The sequence below is a fragment of the Podarcis erhardii genome (genome assembly GCF_964252035.2).
Source record: "Podarcis erhardii genome assembly, chromosome: 6".
Lineage (NCBI taxonomy): Eukaryota > Metazoa > Chordata > Lepidosauria > Squamata > Lacertidae > Podarcis > Podarcis erhardii.
Genome location: NC_138510.1, coordinates 68,928,782 through 68,945,731, shown reverse-complemented (window position 1 = coordinate 68,945,731; position 16,950 = coordinate 68,928,782). Strand labels below are relative to the sequence as shown.

Here is a 16,950-nt window from a genome sequence, read left to right as displayed (position 1 = left end):
CTTTAGCATGTCCCAACTTTACTAGAGATTTTCACTGAAAGGCAGAATCTTGCTATTTATAAACCAGAAAGGGTTCTGGCACTCTGCATATTTTACGTTATACTTTCTGAGTGATATTACATGATATGGAAATTAATGTTCCTCTAAATTAACATACCACAGTGGAGTGATTTAGCGATTTGTCATTATAAAACCTGCCAATGCCAAGAAAGAAATTTTGGTAATGTTAACCTCATTAAGCAAGAGACTTCTTGTACAGTGGCTATCAAGCCATGCGTTCCCTTCATGATGAGAATCTAGTCTTCTTGGATTGCAGTGTACCATGTGGCGGGGAGACAGCAAGCAAAGGAAGCTGCCTAATACTGAATCAGACCACTGGTCCATTTTGCTTAACCATGTAGCTCAATATTGTTCTCAGTAGTTCTTCAGGCTTTTCAGAGAGGAGGTCTCTCCTAACCTTATGTAGAGATCCCAGGGACTGAACCCGGAGCCTTCTCCATACAAGGCAGATGTTCTGCCACTAAGCTACAGCCTTTTCCTTGGCACCTGCAAGTGCAGGCATAGCTGTCAACTTTCCCCTTTTCTTGCGAGGAATCCTATTCGGAATAAGGGAATTTCCCTTTAAAAAGGGGGAAAGTTGACAGCAATGAGTGCAGGGCAGCACATTTTTATCTGCCACACCCTTTCCTCCTACCTCATATGCCTCATTTTGCATCCTGTAATTGAGTACAAGGTCAAAAACATGTGGATGACGCAGGCCCCTTAAGGCAGGACTGCAGCCGGATTTAAATTCCACATGCATTTAAAATACAGTATAGCATTAGTCAAACTTGGGTCTCGGGGGTTCTTTTCATCTCACCAAGATTATCTAGCTATCTCCCATATCTAAAACCTGTTTACAGTAGAGAAATAACAACAGAGCTCAAAGTCAGCCTGCCATTGCGATTCCTTGGCCATCCCGGATGTGGTTGCTACTAGCGCTGCTAATTCACTCATGCTTTGCTCCCTTTCATGGGCATGGGAATGTCTTTTTCTGTCTCCCCCCCACCACCACCACCTCCCCAACCTTCTTCGCATTAACATGCTGCAGCTCTAGCAAGGGCAAGGGTCCTGGTGCAGACTGCCTGCCAACATTTTTATAGTGAACTGGGCAATGGTTAACAGAATCTAGACAAATAAAAAAGGGATTCTGAACATAAACAGTGTGCAGCAGGGCATGGTGTCTTTACCACCCAGAAAGCTGCAAGTTCCTTGCCAATTGAAACAGTTAACTTCTCTTGTGCAAGAGAGATGGATTTGCACAAACTCTGCTTGGCAGCACACAGGGGCGTGAATAGAATAAACCCAAGACAAAGGAGGGAGGCTAATCCTCCTCGCTAGGCAAGGCAGACTATGGATTAGGGATCACTCCTAAAAGAGGCTCATCTAATCTCCCTTTTTAAAAAGGTTCTCCCCCCCCCCTCTTATTCCATAGCACTTGAAGAAACGTCACTTAGGCAAGTAGTATCTTTGGTGCCATGCAGCCGGGTCCTTCATACTTTCTAGTTCTGTGGTTGCTGGTTCAATTCAAGATGGTACTTTGCCAGCAGGAGAAAGGAGGCTGTCTTGTTAGGACACATGGTAGAGTAAGTGCTTTGAACAAAAGAGCATACAAAAGAGCCCAGCTGGATCACGTCAATGGCTCATCTGGCTCAGCATCTTGTTCTCACAGTAGCCAACCAGATGCCTTTGATTCCCCTCATTTGGTACAGAGAAGCTTACTGCCTCTCACAGAGGAGGTAGAATAGCAGCCATTGTGGCTTACAGTCACATCCCCTCCAACATTTCTCCAATGAAAATAAGGGCATCGTTTCTACACCAGGAAGCTTCCACCGTGTTTCATCTCGCTGAACACACAGACATCATATACACATCTGCATCAGTAACCTGGTACCAATTGCAGCCTCACCACCGAACCTACGTCAGAAGATTGTTGCAAAGAAAAATGCACAAGGGAAGGGATCATGTACAACGCCTTCCACAAATAGAATGAAATAAAATTTTAGCTTTAAGCTGCCTTGAGTCCCTTGTCCGGGAAAAAGGTGGGATATTGTAGCAGTAGAAATAATAATGGAAACTCTGAGAATTCTCAGGAACATACCAGAGAGTAAATCCTATTGAACTCAGTGGGACTTCTAAGTAAAAATGCTTAGAACTGCAGTGTAAGGCTGCCCAGTCTTTATCCAGTTACCTGGGAGTAAGCTCCATTGAATAAAGTGGGATTTACTTCTGAGCAGCCAGTGTAAGGGTCCATTTCCAGTAATCAACACCCCCTGTATTTCCTAAGAAATGGTTGACTGCTGAAGCATTGCAATTAAAGAATTTAAAGTAGTTTGGTGACCTTTTTCTTCAAAATTATAGGAAGGGCTTCGTATGCCAGTGTCACCATTTCCTTCATTTGGTGCAGGTATTTTATTTCCAGGATAAAGGTTGCCATATGTCCTCTTTTTCTAGGACACAGCCTCTTTTTCATGGGTATGTAAAATGAGAGTCGTCACAGCGATCTGTAATTAAAAGTAGAAGTCGGCAAATGTGTCCTCTTTTTTGCTCTTCAAAATATGGCAACCCTAAGCAGGACTCTGTTTTTGCACCTACACACACACACAACTTTTAATTGTTCTCTGAGATGTGAAGGGGAGGAAAAAGGAAAAGAGGAAGATTCTGGGATCAAATCAGAAATTGAGACAGCTTCTGTAATTCTGGAACTGTCCCTGGAAAATAGGGGCACTATGCAGTCACTGATAGCCTTATCTTCCATGAATTTGTCTAATCCTCTTTTAACCCATCCAAGTTTGTAACCATCACTACATTTTGTGGGAGTGAATTCCATAGTATGCCCCGCGTGAAGAAGTGATTGCTTTTTCTTGTCTCAAATCTTCCAACATTCAGCTTCACTGAATGGCATTGAATTCTAATATTATGCAATACCAGACCTTGGGCATGCAAGGTTCAATCCTGAAGATCTCTAGGTAATAAGTGTCAGGAGCTCATCCTACACTCGAGTAGGACCCATAGCACTACATGTTTACTCAGAATATAGATTTATATCTATATATCTATAGCTGTATCTGGGAATCTGGAATCTAACCTGCTTTCCTAGTTTGTATTTGTACAACACACTAAGATGATCTATGCACTGATTACCTGCTATTTTTTCTAAAGAAGGGCAGAATGCATTCTCTGTAGGAATCTCACCTTGTGTAAAGTGATTGTGGCAGACCAGATTTTGCATCAAAAGCCACCCCACCCACCCTAGTTCAAGATTTACAATTGTCATTTTTTAAACAACATAAAAATAAATGGATTAAGCACTGCCATAAATGCTTTTATCAGCAACGTGACAATTTCTGAATGATGGCCACTTAGGAAAAAAGATAACGATGAACAGAAGGCTTGAGATAAAAGATAAGGCAGCAAATGTTTCCATTAAAATGAATACACACACCAATCTTTAAAAGAAAAGCCTGTCTGTTCAACATGCACCAATAAACACCTAATGAATCCTGATTCCTAGATTTCATGGCTACATGCACATACTCAGGTCTGATTACCTATGCTGACACTTTAGTTTATATATTTAATTAGCATAAGATCTTTCTAGCTGTGGCTCCTTCCCCCACCCCTTATCTCTATTATCCAAATGTGCAAAAGACATTTAGAGCAGATTGGTAACAATCAAAGGAGCGGTGTTGCATGAATGATTAGAGGGAAAAAAAATATTTTCCTTTTTTTTTACGAAGGGAAAAATGCTAGTTGCTAAAGGAAGGAAGCAAAAAATAATAATAAATAAATAAAAAGAGGAAAAGGTGTTTTGTCCATGTAAACAACACATTCATTAAAATGGAAAGTGACTGTCTAATTTGGATTGGAAATTTTGAACTTGCAGATCTGAGAATATGCAAGATTGAGGGGTGTGGTGGTGAGGGGAGGAGAAGACTTATTTTGCTTTGATTAGCAGGTCTAAATCCACACAATCTGTTATTGTTCCATCTTATTTGGCTGAAGGGAATGTATGATTGAGAACATACTTTGTGACTTGACATATTACATACTTAAATCCCCTGATTTGCATTAGGTAACCCTGGAACACACGACTGCAAGTTACTGCTGACTTTGATATGCTGCCTCTATATCTCCACCAAGGCCAGGAAAGGCTTTCAACTATTATCAAATGTCCTTGGCAAATGTGAAAGTACATTTTACATGTTGTTCAAGCAGGCAATTTTTTCCCTATAAAGTAATGACAGATTTTGGACTAATGATAGTCATTGTCTTTATTTTCATACAAACTTTCAACGACTTTGTTTGTCAAGCTATTTCTCTTATCTTTTTCTAAACAGAAAGGTGGGGGGGATCTTTATGGAAGCAGACAGAAATCTCTGTGCTCTGTCTAAAGAGTTGTTGTCTCTAGGAAGTAAAATACAGACTAGGAATTCAAAGCAATAAAAGGTATGTTAGAAATGTTCCATTATGTGGCATTTCACAAAAGAAGCCATTATATTTAGTCATTTGGGATCAATAGCATACCTCAGTTCTGTTCTCATTCATTAGGACAAACTGAATCACTAGTCCATAGTTAAGGTGCATCCTCATGAGTTGTCGGCTAATTAAACCAAACCAATGGTGCCCATTCTAGTCTTCTGAGGATGACCTCTATGCAAAAGCCATCAACACTTTCAACACTTGCAGGTATTTCTCACGTAGACAGAACTCGCACATGTACATCTTTTATGTGAAGAATCTCTCATGAGCATGCAGAAGTTGGAGCCAACAAATGTAATTCCAGTAGGCTCCCTCCATGCTTTTACTGCTTTTACATGCTTTTACTTTTATTCCCTATGAAAACTATTTGCATGTTCAGACCTTCAAACCTCCCCCTTGAATAAATTCAGACAAGACTCATATTTTGGTTTGGTTTTTGGCAGAATTTAGGCCACAACTTTATTGATTACAGCAAGTGATTGGTTGCATAAGCTCTGGTTCGACTAGCTCCCTGCACTGTTGCAGGTAGTGCTGACCCAGGGCATCAGCATAGGTGTGAACACCTGGATAAGCGGAAAGTCGGGAACAGGCTATCTCTGCCACCCAAATGCCCCCCTGGACTCAGGCATGGGCACAACCCTCTCTCAGGGGTTGACCAAACCATTTGAGTCCCTGGATTCCTTTAACAGAATTCCCTTCACATATTGCTGGCCAGAGCGTTCTCCCATCCCTATCACCTGAACCAGAGCCTATCCGCAACCTTACAAGTTGTGACAATTTGCTACACAGTAGGTGAAACCCAAAAGGCACCAGCCAATCAGCCAAGTGGGGAAAATTCCTGCCATGCCCCTGTCCCAACGACAGACAACACACAACGGTATACCAAGGTCAAGCGCACAGCCCTAAATATCTGGAGAGGTGGGCGGGTGTTCCAATGCATGCACCGAAAGAGGACACTCTGGGTCACAGGCGTGGGCATAAATAAGCCCCTTGATCCGTTTAGCTTGCGTCCCAATGGCCTGATTAAACCCAGCATCAAGGGACCTACCAATTGGGTGTTGTGGCTAATCAATTAACCCACCCACAACACTGGGTTTGGTTGCCAGGTCCCACCACAACACGTGCCCTCTTTAAGGGAGGACCTGATTCATTTTTATTTTATTTTTCACTTGATTCCAAATAGAACCTCTAAGCGGTTTACAAATTTTGGCAAAGGTTCAGTCTTTTAAATTCATAAATCCATGTTTATCAGATCTTACATTAAGGAACTTGAAATGTGCTTTCTTTGAGAGAACTGCAGAAATGAACAGTGCTGACTAGCAGCGTGTTTCAATCCCATAATCCGCTGTGCTAGGTGGGGTGGAGGTGCCCCCTTTGTCCAGGTTTGCCTTGTGCTGTTGGCCTCCATCAACAGCGACTTTTAATCTCATGGTCGTGGGCTCAAGCCGAAAGATTCCTTCATTGCAGAAGGTTCGACTAGATGACACTCACAATCCCTTCCAACTCTAGAATTCTATGATTCTGTGTAGAGGTTCTATTTTGTTTCCCCAATTTGTGAAGCCAAATAACCAAATACGCAACAATAATCCATGCTACGCTACACTATCAGGAAAGAGGAAGTCTGATTATGCATGCTTATGATTATGTAAGCCCCTTCAAGAATACAGTGGTACCTCGGGTTACATACGCTTCAGGTTACATACGCTTCAGGTTACAGACTCCGCTAACCCAGAAATACTACCTCGGGTTAAGAACTTTGCTTCAGGATGAGAACAGAAATCGTGTAACGGCGGCACAGCGGCAGCAAGAGGCCCCATTAGCTAAAGTGGTGCTTCATGTTAAGAACAGTTTCAGGTTAAGAACAGACCTCTAGAACGAATTAAGTTCTTAACCCAAGGTACCACTGTACACACGTCATACCCTTCCTATTCCCCTATTTATAAAATTGGCACAATAACCTTGCTTGGAATTGCTGAGATGAAACAAAGAGCATATCATGATATGTATGTATCCCTTTATTTATTAAGACAATTATACACTGGTACCTTGGTTTACGAACTTAATCCATTCTGGAAATCTGTTCTTAAACCAAAGTGTTCTTAAACCAAGGCGTTACAAATGGAACACACTCAACAGGAAGCGAAACATGTTCTGCTTCCAAGGCAAAGTTCACAAACCAAAACACCTACTTCCGGGTTGGCAGCGTTCTTAATCCAAGTGGTTCATAAACTAAGCTGTTCTGAAACCAAGGGACGACTGTTCCACTCATTATTCCAGGTTGGTTTACAACAGTTCCCATAAAAACCAATAACATGAAACCAGAAAAACTGAAAACTCACAGTAGAAAAATACAAAATGCTGAAAGCCTGGCAATAAAAAGAAGCAAGTGCTTAAGTGGGGTTAGCACACACGGGAAGCAGAGGAAGGAAGGCCCTATAGTGGGAGTCCTTGTGCTGGAACTAAGTAGCCAAATCCGGTCCAAAATGTTCAGCAAGAGTGCCAAAAACTGGGCAAGGTTGGTGCTTGCCTGACACCTAGAGGAGCTGATTCTGAAAGCTGGGTGTCACTGCAGAGAAGGCCCCCTGGTTGCAGACCAGAATGACGGACCTCACCATCTCAGTGGGTGGGCAGGCCTCTACAGGAAAAGGCATTCTCTTAGTGAACCTAGTCCCAAGTCACTCAGGGCTTCATACATTGGCTACATTACTTTGAACTTGACCCAGTAGCAAGTTGGCAGCCAGTGCAATGCTTGGTGTCACGTGTGCAGCGCAGGAATAGGAAGATCAGTGTTCTTCCAGGGGAGTGTCAATAGCAAGCACCAGGGTTTGTGAACAAGTCACGGTTTGCAGCATATCACACATTTGATACTTTATAGTTTGGCCTAAAAAGTTCAGGCACTAGCCTTTGTATGTGTGTGGTAATTCAGTCCCTTGTTACTGACAGCACTTTCTAATGTTAAGCACCTGTTGGCTGTTATATTTCCTCAGAGCGCATTCCCATATTTGTCTGCTTGCTGCTCAGATATGCTCCCCACATCTTGTAATCATTATTGTACTCTGGAGAGAAAGGAGGGGGCAAAAGGACGGGTTTCAAAGTATGTTTCTGCCCAATTCATTTTGACTCTGTTTGGAGACCAAAGCAAAGCTTTATTGAGGCACGTCCTTCCTCAGCTATTCATCACAGCTAAGCTGAGATATAAGCAGCAATAATATGGCTTTGGATAGATTAGCAGAGCCATCTCACTTGTCATGCCTTGTTTTGGCTTTGAAGCTTCCTTTGTTATTTGTCATGCATAATCCCCTTCTGCAGCTACCCCTGGGCCCATTTTCACTGTCAGGGTAAAACCAGGGGGGGAAAGTCTCACTGTTTCAGTCATATCTCCCTGGAGACCACAAGTGGGAGATAAAAGCCCTCTTCAGGAGCCTGTGTGAATACATGGGATAAATTTGGCCCCTGATGCTGCCACACACAGTAACAATGCTTCCTTGGCTGAGTCTGAAGGGGGCAATTTTCACTACATGAAGGGGTTCCTGGTTCAGACTCAGATGCTCCCCTTCAAACTCAAGTGCCCCCCTTCAGAAACAGCCAATCATGCATTGATTCAGGCGCATGACCAGCGCATGGACCATCAAAAGTGGTCAAAGCTTGTCTCACCGATTCCTGCAGGTCCCTAGAAAATGTCTGATGAGGGTTTATATTGCATGAGAACGTTATCTTACAGAACAAGTAATTGCCATTGCAGTTATATCCATAAGTCAATGTTGCATGTGTTCTTCCTGGTCATGCTAAGCCTCTGATGTGTGCACATCCTAGCATGAGCATGTTTGGAAATCCTATATCTCTCTAAGAGAGAAGCACCCTAGTGCCTCTTTCAACAAATTGTCATTATAGAGCTGCCACTGTAGTTGCTTGGCTGAAGAACTGGAGGCCGGGGTGAGGAGGAAAGTTGGAAGACAGCAATTGCCACAGCTATTCCCTGCTCCTCTATGTAGCCAAAGCCCAGTTACTGCAATGCAAAGGGAAGACGAAGGTATGCCATGCAGCTCTAGACAACACCTATCATAGACAACACCTATCATCCCAATTCATATGATCACATGCTTCATGCAGTACAGGGAACACGTTATCAAATGTTCCATACAGTAAAGACACTATGGTTAGTTAGACTCATAGCAATATGGTACATTAGTGCCACAGCTTCTGATGCCAGCTTTGGGGGCAGGGGGAAAATCTGAGCATATGAAATAACTGTACTGCAGGGTACAGCCTTGTTTGCAATCTGTTGTCCATATGCTCTTTTTATAGGCACATTCCCCCCCACCCACTCCGGTGCATTAAGTTTTCTATATGATACAAGCAGCACTCTGATACATTAATGCAATATTAAAATAAACTTTCTAAAAAGCTATTTCTCATTCTTTTGAAAACCTTCCGGGTTTCCCCATTGTCTGATATTTTTTACCCTGGAACCAAGAAATGATCAATAAACAACAGAGAAAAGAATGCTTAAAAGTTATTTGAATTAAGAGATGGGGATTTTGCTGATTGCTAGTACATGATGAATCTCATAATAGATTTCCATAATCATGATGCATTTTCATAAAAAGAAAAAGACAGATAGCTCCAAGATTTGCTCATTACAAATGTGCTCTTCATCATTTCACTCATTTTGTTTCGCTTTTTTCCCCTTTTTACTACCTGAACAGATTTCTGAGTGATTGCCAGTGGTTTATAGGTTGTATCCCAACAGGCCCTGTTGCCACCGCAGTATAGCAAGTGTGGTTTCTGCAGAATTGTTATAAGCAATGCTGAAACGAGGAAGATGTCATGCACCAGATACAAATCACAGCCAGATGCAAACATAACAGGTTTACATTTCTTTGGAGTGAGATGCGAACACATGATAACGGGGTGTGTGTGGGAAATCATTCATTGTCCTTATTGCAGTGTGTGTGTCTTGGGCCACTGCCACACTTGTCACAGAGAAACAAGATAGGCATAGAATGTGCTGACACCAGAGCATAGCAGAAAGGGAAAGGGAAATCAAAGTTGATACGGTTTTGCATTCCTACCTGTTGCAGCCCTGCCTTGTCTAAGAATGTGCTGGCAACTCTGTGATCACGTATGGCCATACTGAAAGCTGCTAGTTGGTTGCCAGGCTGCCTCTTCCCCCTTTTCCTTCCAGTGTTCATGCTACACATTTTGTCTGCATGTGGTTTAACTTTTCTGAACACACAGCAAGATTGGGCCCAGACTACATTTTGGGATGGTTTTTATGATGAGTGTGTCTCTGTCCCCTTGGACACACTCCTTCCATTAAACATGCTTTTGTTATTGACATCATAAGAATATATCCCTTGTATGCTGAAATGGGGTAGCTGGCCTTGACATGAAAGCAGTGACATCAGGTTTGGGGGGGGGGGAGTAAGGAGCAGAATAAAAACAGCTGTTATCCACTTGTACTATTCCTCTCCTCCTTCTTTTCCTCTTAAGAACTGTAAGATAATGATGTGGAACAGTGGGTTGCCTCCAGCCATAAGAGCTTTTTCCACAAAACTGAGTTGCCATGTGTTTGAATCATGACTCTTCCCCACAGTCCCTAATGTGCTCATTTTGGCTCTCCTCATGGCTGCTGGTTGTTTAGTGAGGTGATAAATGTGAAGGAGGAAAACCACCTTTGATAGATACTCAATTGGACACGCGAGTAGGCATGTCTCTGGTAAGTAACCCACTAGTATTAGGAGCGATGGCTGTAGGCTCTTGTTGTGTGATTTTCTTCACTGGGAACAAGTAATAGCTATTCCCCCATATCTAACTAGAGAGCACTAGACTGGTCAGAATTAATCAAGGCACATTTAAAACTATTACAGCTGCCTCAAAAGAACTTCGCTTGGGATAACTTCTCTTGGCTAGGGAATAAGAAATAGCCACATTCTGACAAAGGAGTCCCGTCAAAAACTTGGGGCTTTAAGGGAAGAGACTGATGTTGTTAGAGAGCCATAGAGGGGGGGCTTTATTAGTTTAATTTCCATTCAGCCTTCCCTCATCCCCAGACCGTTCCCAAAGATTTCGCTGCGTTGGCCTGGACTGACAGGCCTAAACTGTATGTAACTCCCAGAGGCCTCTGTTCATATTGCTGATGTTGCCAAGTGACTATAGCACAACTCATCCATATCCCTTCTCCCAGCCAATGATTTATGGGCTCAAGATGGATCAACCAGTGGAGGCCATAACTCCCGTCTCTTTGCAGGAGAGAATGGTCATTTCCTCCTTTTAATGAATTGCAATTGTTAGTGGATAATGCTTAAAACTCTTTCTCTCTTTCCCACTCTCTTTTTAGGAGGGGAAAAAATCTATTCTAGAAGTGTGCTGAGGGCACATGTAATGAAAAATGCTCAAAACATCAAAAGAGTCATTTTCAAGTAAACCAGCATTTAGCCCATTATCCTGGCTTTGTTTGTGTGGGGCAGGGAAGCATACCTTGGGGCTACAGCACTAGAAATCAAATGAAAACAGACTCTTCCATGGAATCCTCTCAGTTTGATTATAAGGCAGAAAGAAAAGGTAGTTCTATGGCACATTTGCACTTCTCCTTCTGGCCCTTTATGGAATGTGCAGGTGCCAAAGCTTTTTTTAAAAAAAATCAAAAACAATTCAGTGAGTAATTTCATTTGAATTCTAAGAAAGGTCATGGACTGATGCTGATTTATGGGAATTGTCTTGCTCAGCACTAATACTTGGGAGTCTCTGTTAATACTTGAATCCTGAATGCTGCCAAAGATTTTATCCAACACATCTGTTTGTTTCTATGAGGCTGTGAAACTGAAGAGCTCCGGGGCAAGGCACAATGGAAAATATTAAAGGATTGATGAGGCAGGCACTGATGAGCATTGATTTCCCTATGGATATGGATATATAGGGCCAGTCCAAGACATTTTGCTGCCTGAGATGGACCAGATAATGATGCCTGGCTGCTGCTTGCTCCATCACTGCTGTCTCCTCCCCATTGATGCAGCTGGTATCTGTATCTGCAGTGACTATGGCTTGCTCCTCCTCTTCCTCTTTCTTTTCCTTCTCCTCCATCCCCAATGGGGCAGCCATTGCATCCCACAGTGCCTCATTTTGCTGAGGGTGAAGGCCACAGAGAGCCATAGGTAGGGAATGGGTGAATCTGCCGGTTTCATTTCTCTAAGCTTCTCATCCCTCCCCCCCCCCCAGTCTTAAATTCAGTTCTTCACAGTTGCATCCCAGTTTGTATTTTTTAAAAAAACTTCTAATGAATGTCAGTAGCATTTTTGTGTGAATTTCTCCTAACGTACACATAGGTAAAGGTAAAGGGACCCCTGACCATTAGGTCCAGTCATGACCGACTCTGTGGTTGCAGCGCTCATCTCGCTTTATTGGCTGAAGGAGCCGGCGTACAGCTTCCGGGTCATGTGGCCAGCATGACTAAGCCACTTCTGGTGAACCAGAGCAGCACACAGAAACGCCCTTTACCTTCCCACCGGAGCGGTACCTATTTATCTACTTGCACTTTGCTGCGCTTTCGAACTGCTAGGTTGGCAGGAGCAGGGACTGAGCAACCAGAGCTCACCCTGTCGCGGGGATTCGAACCGCCGACCTTCTGACCGGCAAGTCCTAGGCTCTGAGGTTTAACCCACAGCGCCACCCGTGTCCCCATACATACTTACACATACTTACATGCAATTTTGTGCTTAATATAAGTGGGGTTTTTTTGTTACAGTATTCATTAATGCAAAGCACTGCCATGTTATTTCTCCTTTCTTTCTTTTTTGATGCCATGGCTGCCACTTTGTGCTGGCAGCCATGGCACTTTCATCAAGATATCAGTACCAAAAGCACTGCTGATTGGCTTCCCCAATCGCCCCCACAAGCTGGTACCTCTGTCACAAACTCTATGCAGCACTTTTAAAATGTAAGATTTTTTTTTTTTATTTTTTTTTAAATGCAGCTAGCATCTTGTCTTCACAGGGGCGGAGGAAGGGGGTGCAGTGGAGGCAGATCACCCCGGATTTCACCACAGATGGGGGTGACAAAATGGTGGGTGACACTCACTGTGGGGTCTGCAGCGCACCCGAGCCACACGTCTCTCCTGGGAGTGACACTGTGGTTTGAGTGCCCGTAGGCTCCGCGCTGTCCCAAACAGTCCACCTGCTGCCTCCCCCTCAGCTCTAGGGCAGCTGAGCGGGAGGAGGCAGGCAGACTCCTCGGAGGCCCCACAGAGCATCCTGGGTGCAGGGCACGTACGCCGTCCCAGGCACCCGATCGGCTTGCTCTGCTGCTGTGTCTTCATATTCCATCTGTCAGTTAATGCATGAAGCAAACTATTATGTGGGATGGGCCATACCTCAGTTGGTAGAGTATCTTCTTTGCATGCATTCCAGGTTCAATCCCCACTATCTCTAGGATGGGCCGGGAAGATCACTTTCTGGGGAGTCAGTGTAGGCATTACTATGCTAAATGGGCCAATGTTATGACTTGGTATATGACAACTTCCTATGTACTTATGAGGTCTATATTAAAAAAATAGCCTTCAAAATAATTTAAACCCTTCCACCATCCCCGTATAACAACCCATTTTTTGTGCCACTGGGAAGGCATTCAATGGTTGCTGCACACTGTCATCTCAGTAGAGGCCCCCTCAAGTTCCCAACGCAAGTCCATTTAAATGAATTAGATGGTGCACAAACAGCAATAAAAGTATTATTCCCTGTGCTACCCTTCTGTGCTAGACGTTATTTCATTTATTACCTACACTTTTGGAACTCCCTGCCCATTAATAGTATTCATTTGTTTTGGTACCTGTTAAAAAAAAGCATTTGTTCCAGCAAGCCTATCCATGTAATTGTGTCGCCTGATTTTACTAGGTATAAGTGTTTTAAAACGGCTTATTTTATATTATATTTTAACCTTTTAAAAAACGTAACTAGTTTTTAAAGTTTGTTTTATTAGCATTTTAAATCAATATGTTAGACTTTCAAAGTGCTTAGAGGTATTTTGTTCCAGTATACAGAATGTTAAATAAATAAATAAATAAATGAAAGAAATTATGTTTCTATCTTACTCTTAATATATAAAGCTCAGAGCATCTTAGAGTCTGTTTCCAATGGCCTCCCAGTCACTGATCAGGTCCACAACTCATTAGTTTCACCATTCCTTTAGGATTAGGAGCTGCAAGACCAATCAGAAATTGACAAAATGCTTCTTAGAAGGTATCTGAAATAATAGGTATGTTGAAGGGAAGATGGAGTAAATCTTCTACTGCAAATCTACATCTGGGATGTTTAATAGCTACTATCAAAATCAAAGATGGCATTCACTGGAAACTGGGATTTGCTCTGAAATACCAATTTAATATAGATAATTCTTTGTGATTTCTGGGGGGGGATTTAATCAAAGTATTATCAGCCAAGCTTTGTTAGCATTAATTGGGTCTTCTGGAATTTGGGAGTATATGTTGGTGCAAATAAATGAGCTTTGCCTACAGAAAATCCTTAAAGGGGTAAGGTTATTATTGAATGGCCAATGACGAACGTACGCTCAGCCCAAATAGTATTAGACTTAGTGATAAAATATTCTACAATAGTTTGATAAGGAAATATTAAAATTCTTTTAAACCTGCTGTGTTCTTTGTAAGTTGAGGCTAAGGTCCAGAAATATGGCTTTTATGATTGGCATTATGTTTTTATGCTGTCTTATTGCTTAGCTGTGCCATATTTTACATTTTATTGTCAGGTGGGGTTTGTGTTTGTTAGAGATTATAAATTTCTTTGTGAAGGAAGTTCCTTAAAAAGGAAACTGAGAATGTGTTAAATAGTTCCTTAAAAAGCAGCATATCCATTTTAAATACACTAATAATGACAATAGTAATAAACGCTTCTTGTCCTTGATTTCAGTACACTGTGACTCAATTAAGTCTATGACTATGATCCAGCTTTCTAAAGGGGGGAAACAGTGGCAGTGACGAAACAGGAAACCAAATCACAAAAATGGGAAAAGGGAAATGTCTTGACCATTGGAGAGAGAGATGCTCTTTGAGACATAGGGAGAAGTTTGAGAGAAAGCATGGAGGGAGAGTGGGGGCTGATAATATATGGGTTGTGCATAATAGAAGGAGATATAAGAGAGAAGATGTTGTAGTCTGAGCAGAGAGATTGAGATTGCAGGAGGTTGGACCAGATGACCCATGGAGTCCCTTCCAACTCTACATCTCTATGATTCTATAAGTGTGCTAGAACTCCACTTAGTAGCAACAGTAGTAGTAATACTTTATTATTTGTACCCCGCCCATCTGATTGGGTTGCCGCAGCCACTCTGGGCAGCTTCCAGCATAGTGTATTGGTAGGTAGGTAAAGGTAAAGGACCCCTGGATGGTTAAGTCCAGTCAAAAGCGACTATGGGGTTGTGGCGCTCATCTCGCTTTCAGGCTGAGGGAGCTGTTGTTTGTTCACAGACAGCTTTCTGGGTCATGTGGCCAGCATAACTAACCCGTTTCTGGCGCAACAGGACACCATGACAGAAACCAGAGAGCATGGAAACACTGTTTACCTTTCCGCCGCAGTGGTACCTATTTATCTACTTATACTGGTGTGCTTTCAAACTGCTAGGTTAGCAGGAGCTAGGACTGAGAAACGGGAGCTCACCCCGTCACGTGGATCCAAACCGCCAACCTTCTGATTGGCAAGCCCAAGAGGCTCAGTGTATTGCATAGTGTATTTGGTATGAAGATTGTGATTGTTACGTTTCATATTTGCCATGTCTGGCCCATGTACGTTTATGGAAGCACTCCAAAACAACTATCTATTTGCAGAGTGTTGTCTCCAGAGGATGGGCAAAGCACAGATTGCACAAAAGCAATTTATATGGCTTCATATTTTATTTTGTTTTAAATACAAGTAACCGAATTCAGCTTGTCTTGCATCCCACTCCTGGAATTAGCTCACCAGATAGAACACTGAGGATATTGTGACAGACATTTAGTTGTAAAGGAAAGTGATATTACTTTTTTTTTTTTTTTAAAGGACAACACAATTTAAAAGATACTGTTCAGAGAGAGGAGGGGGAAACATTCATAGTTAATAAAACAAAATAGTATTCCTAAACCTACAGAGGGTTCCATACAACGGCTGCCATCGTTGAAAATCTTCCAAAGGCTTTTGTCTGGAAGCTTTGCTGAAAAGCTCAATTTTAAATAGCTCTGGCTGTAAACAAGGCATCCACTGTTTCTTTTTCAAGCGAAAACCCTTCTGTATATTATCATTATTTCAATGCTTCAGCAAACAGGTTGCTTAAAAATATATATCCATGTTCAGTCATAAAAGGCAGGTTGCAAACGCAATAACATTTTTTATGTGAAAATGATTGCGCTAACTTCAGCTATTTCACTGCACAATATGCTTTTATGAATTATTTTACTATTAGAATCACTGTCACCAATAAAATAGACTAGTGCATTAGCTTTATAAAGAAAATTAAGGTGATTTTTCTTTTAATAGCAATCGTCAGGAAGAAGGGCACCAAAAAAGAATGCCAAAAAAGCAACCCTGCTCTGATTTAATAATATCAGTTTCCATAAATTTTTATATATATTTCCCCCCTTTCCCTCAGATTTTGGTCGTGTGCCAAAGGATAATTTCCACTACACCAGTTGTGTTCCATAAAAAAAATGGTAAAAATCAATTAGAGTCATATATTCTTGAAGAGCACCTAAATATATGGAAATGTTATTAAGTTAAAGCCTATTTTGTTGTTTCTGGCAATGCTTCTCCAAATTGTGTCCAAACCACTTTGTTTCACTGCAGAATAAAGGAAGCTATGTGTTTTCTTTTCTTGGCAGGTTAGGGTAGAACTAATACAGAGAGGAACTGCCTTGTACAGCATGGGGTGCCGCGGAAGCTGGTTAACCAATGACATCACCCCCACCACAAAGGCCAGTCTCCAGGCTTTGGAAATCAGAACAAGCTGCTGTCCAGTCACGGGTGCCATTGACTGAAAGATATATACTGTTAACAGAGCAGGGGGTGGGGGAGAAGGTATGTAATTCCATAATGAAATTTCACCTATGAGCTTATACACACTGCATGCAAGTTAATGCACTGCTGAACAATACTTTGCTATTGAGTATATCTCTGGTCCCACGGATATTAATGTGCACAGATTTTTTTTTTAAAAAAATACAACCCTGGGTATAATTTCAGATAAGGTCTCATGTAAATAACCATTTTTGCACTGTGAGAATGTGTATCCAGCAAACATAGGAGACGGTCTCCTTATGGAGAACTGGGCAGCAAAGTTTCTAAGAGTGAGTTAAATGGTGGTGCTGGTTACAGAGACTGAGGCAAGACAAGGGTACCATGGACAGCTCCCTGCCCAACTCAGATTGGCTACTTCATGAGAACATAGTTTGTA

At 42.2% G+C, this 16,950-nt stretch overlaps 1 long non-coding RNA gene across 1 annotated transcript in view; it reads left to right on the top strand.

The window, feature by feature from the left end:
• The window catches only part of LOC309344076, a 43,807-nt gene extending 27,239 nt beyond the window's left edge, over positions 1 to 16,568 (top strand). Inside the window, exon 3 of the long non-coding RNA XR_014157607.1 lies at positions 16,379 to 16,568. This is a non-coding gene — a long non-coding RNA (uncharacterized lncRNA). The remainder of the gene's footprint in view (positions 1 to 16,378) is intronic.
• The last annotated feature ends 382 nt before the right edge of the window (positions 16,569 to 16,950 follow it).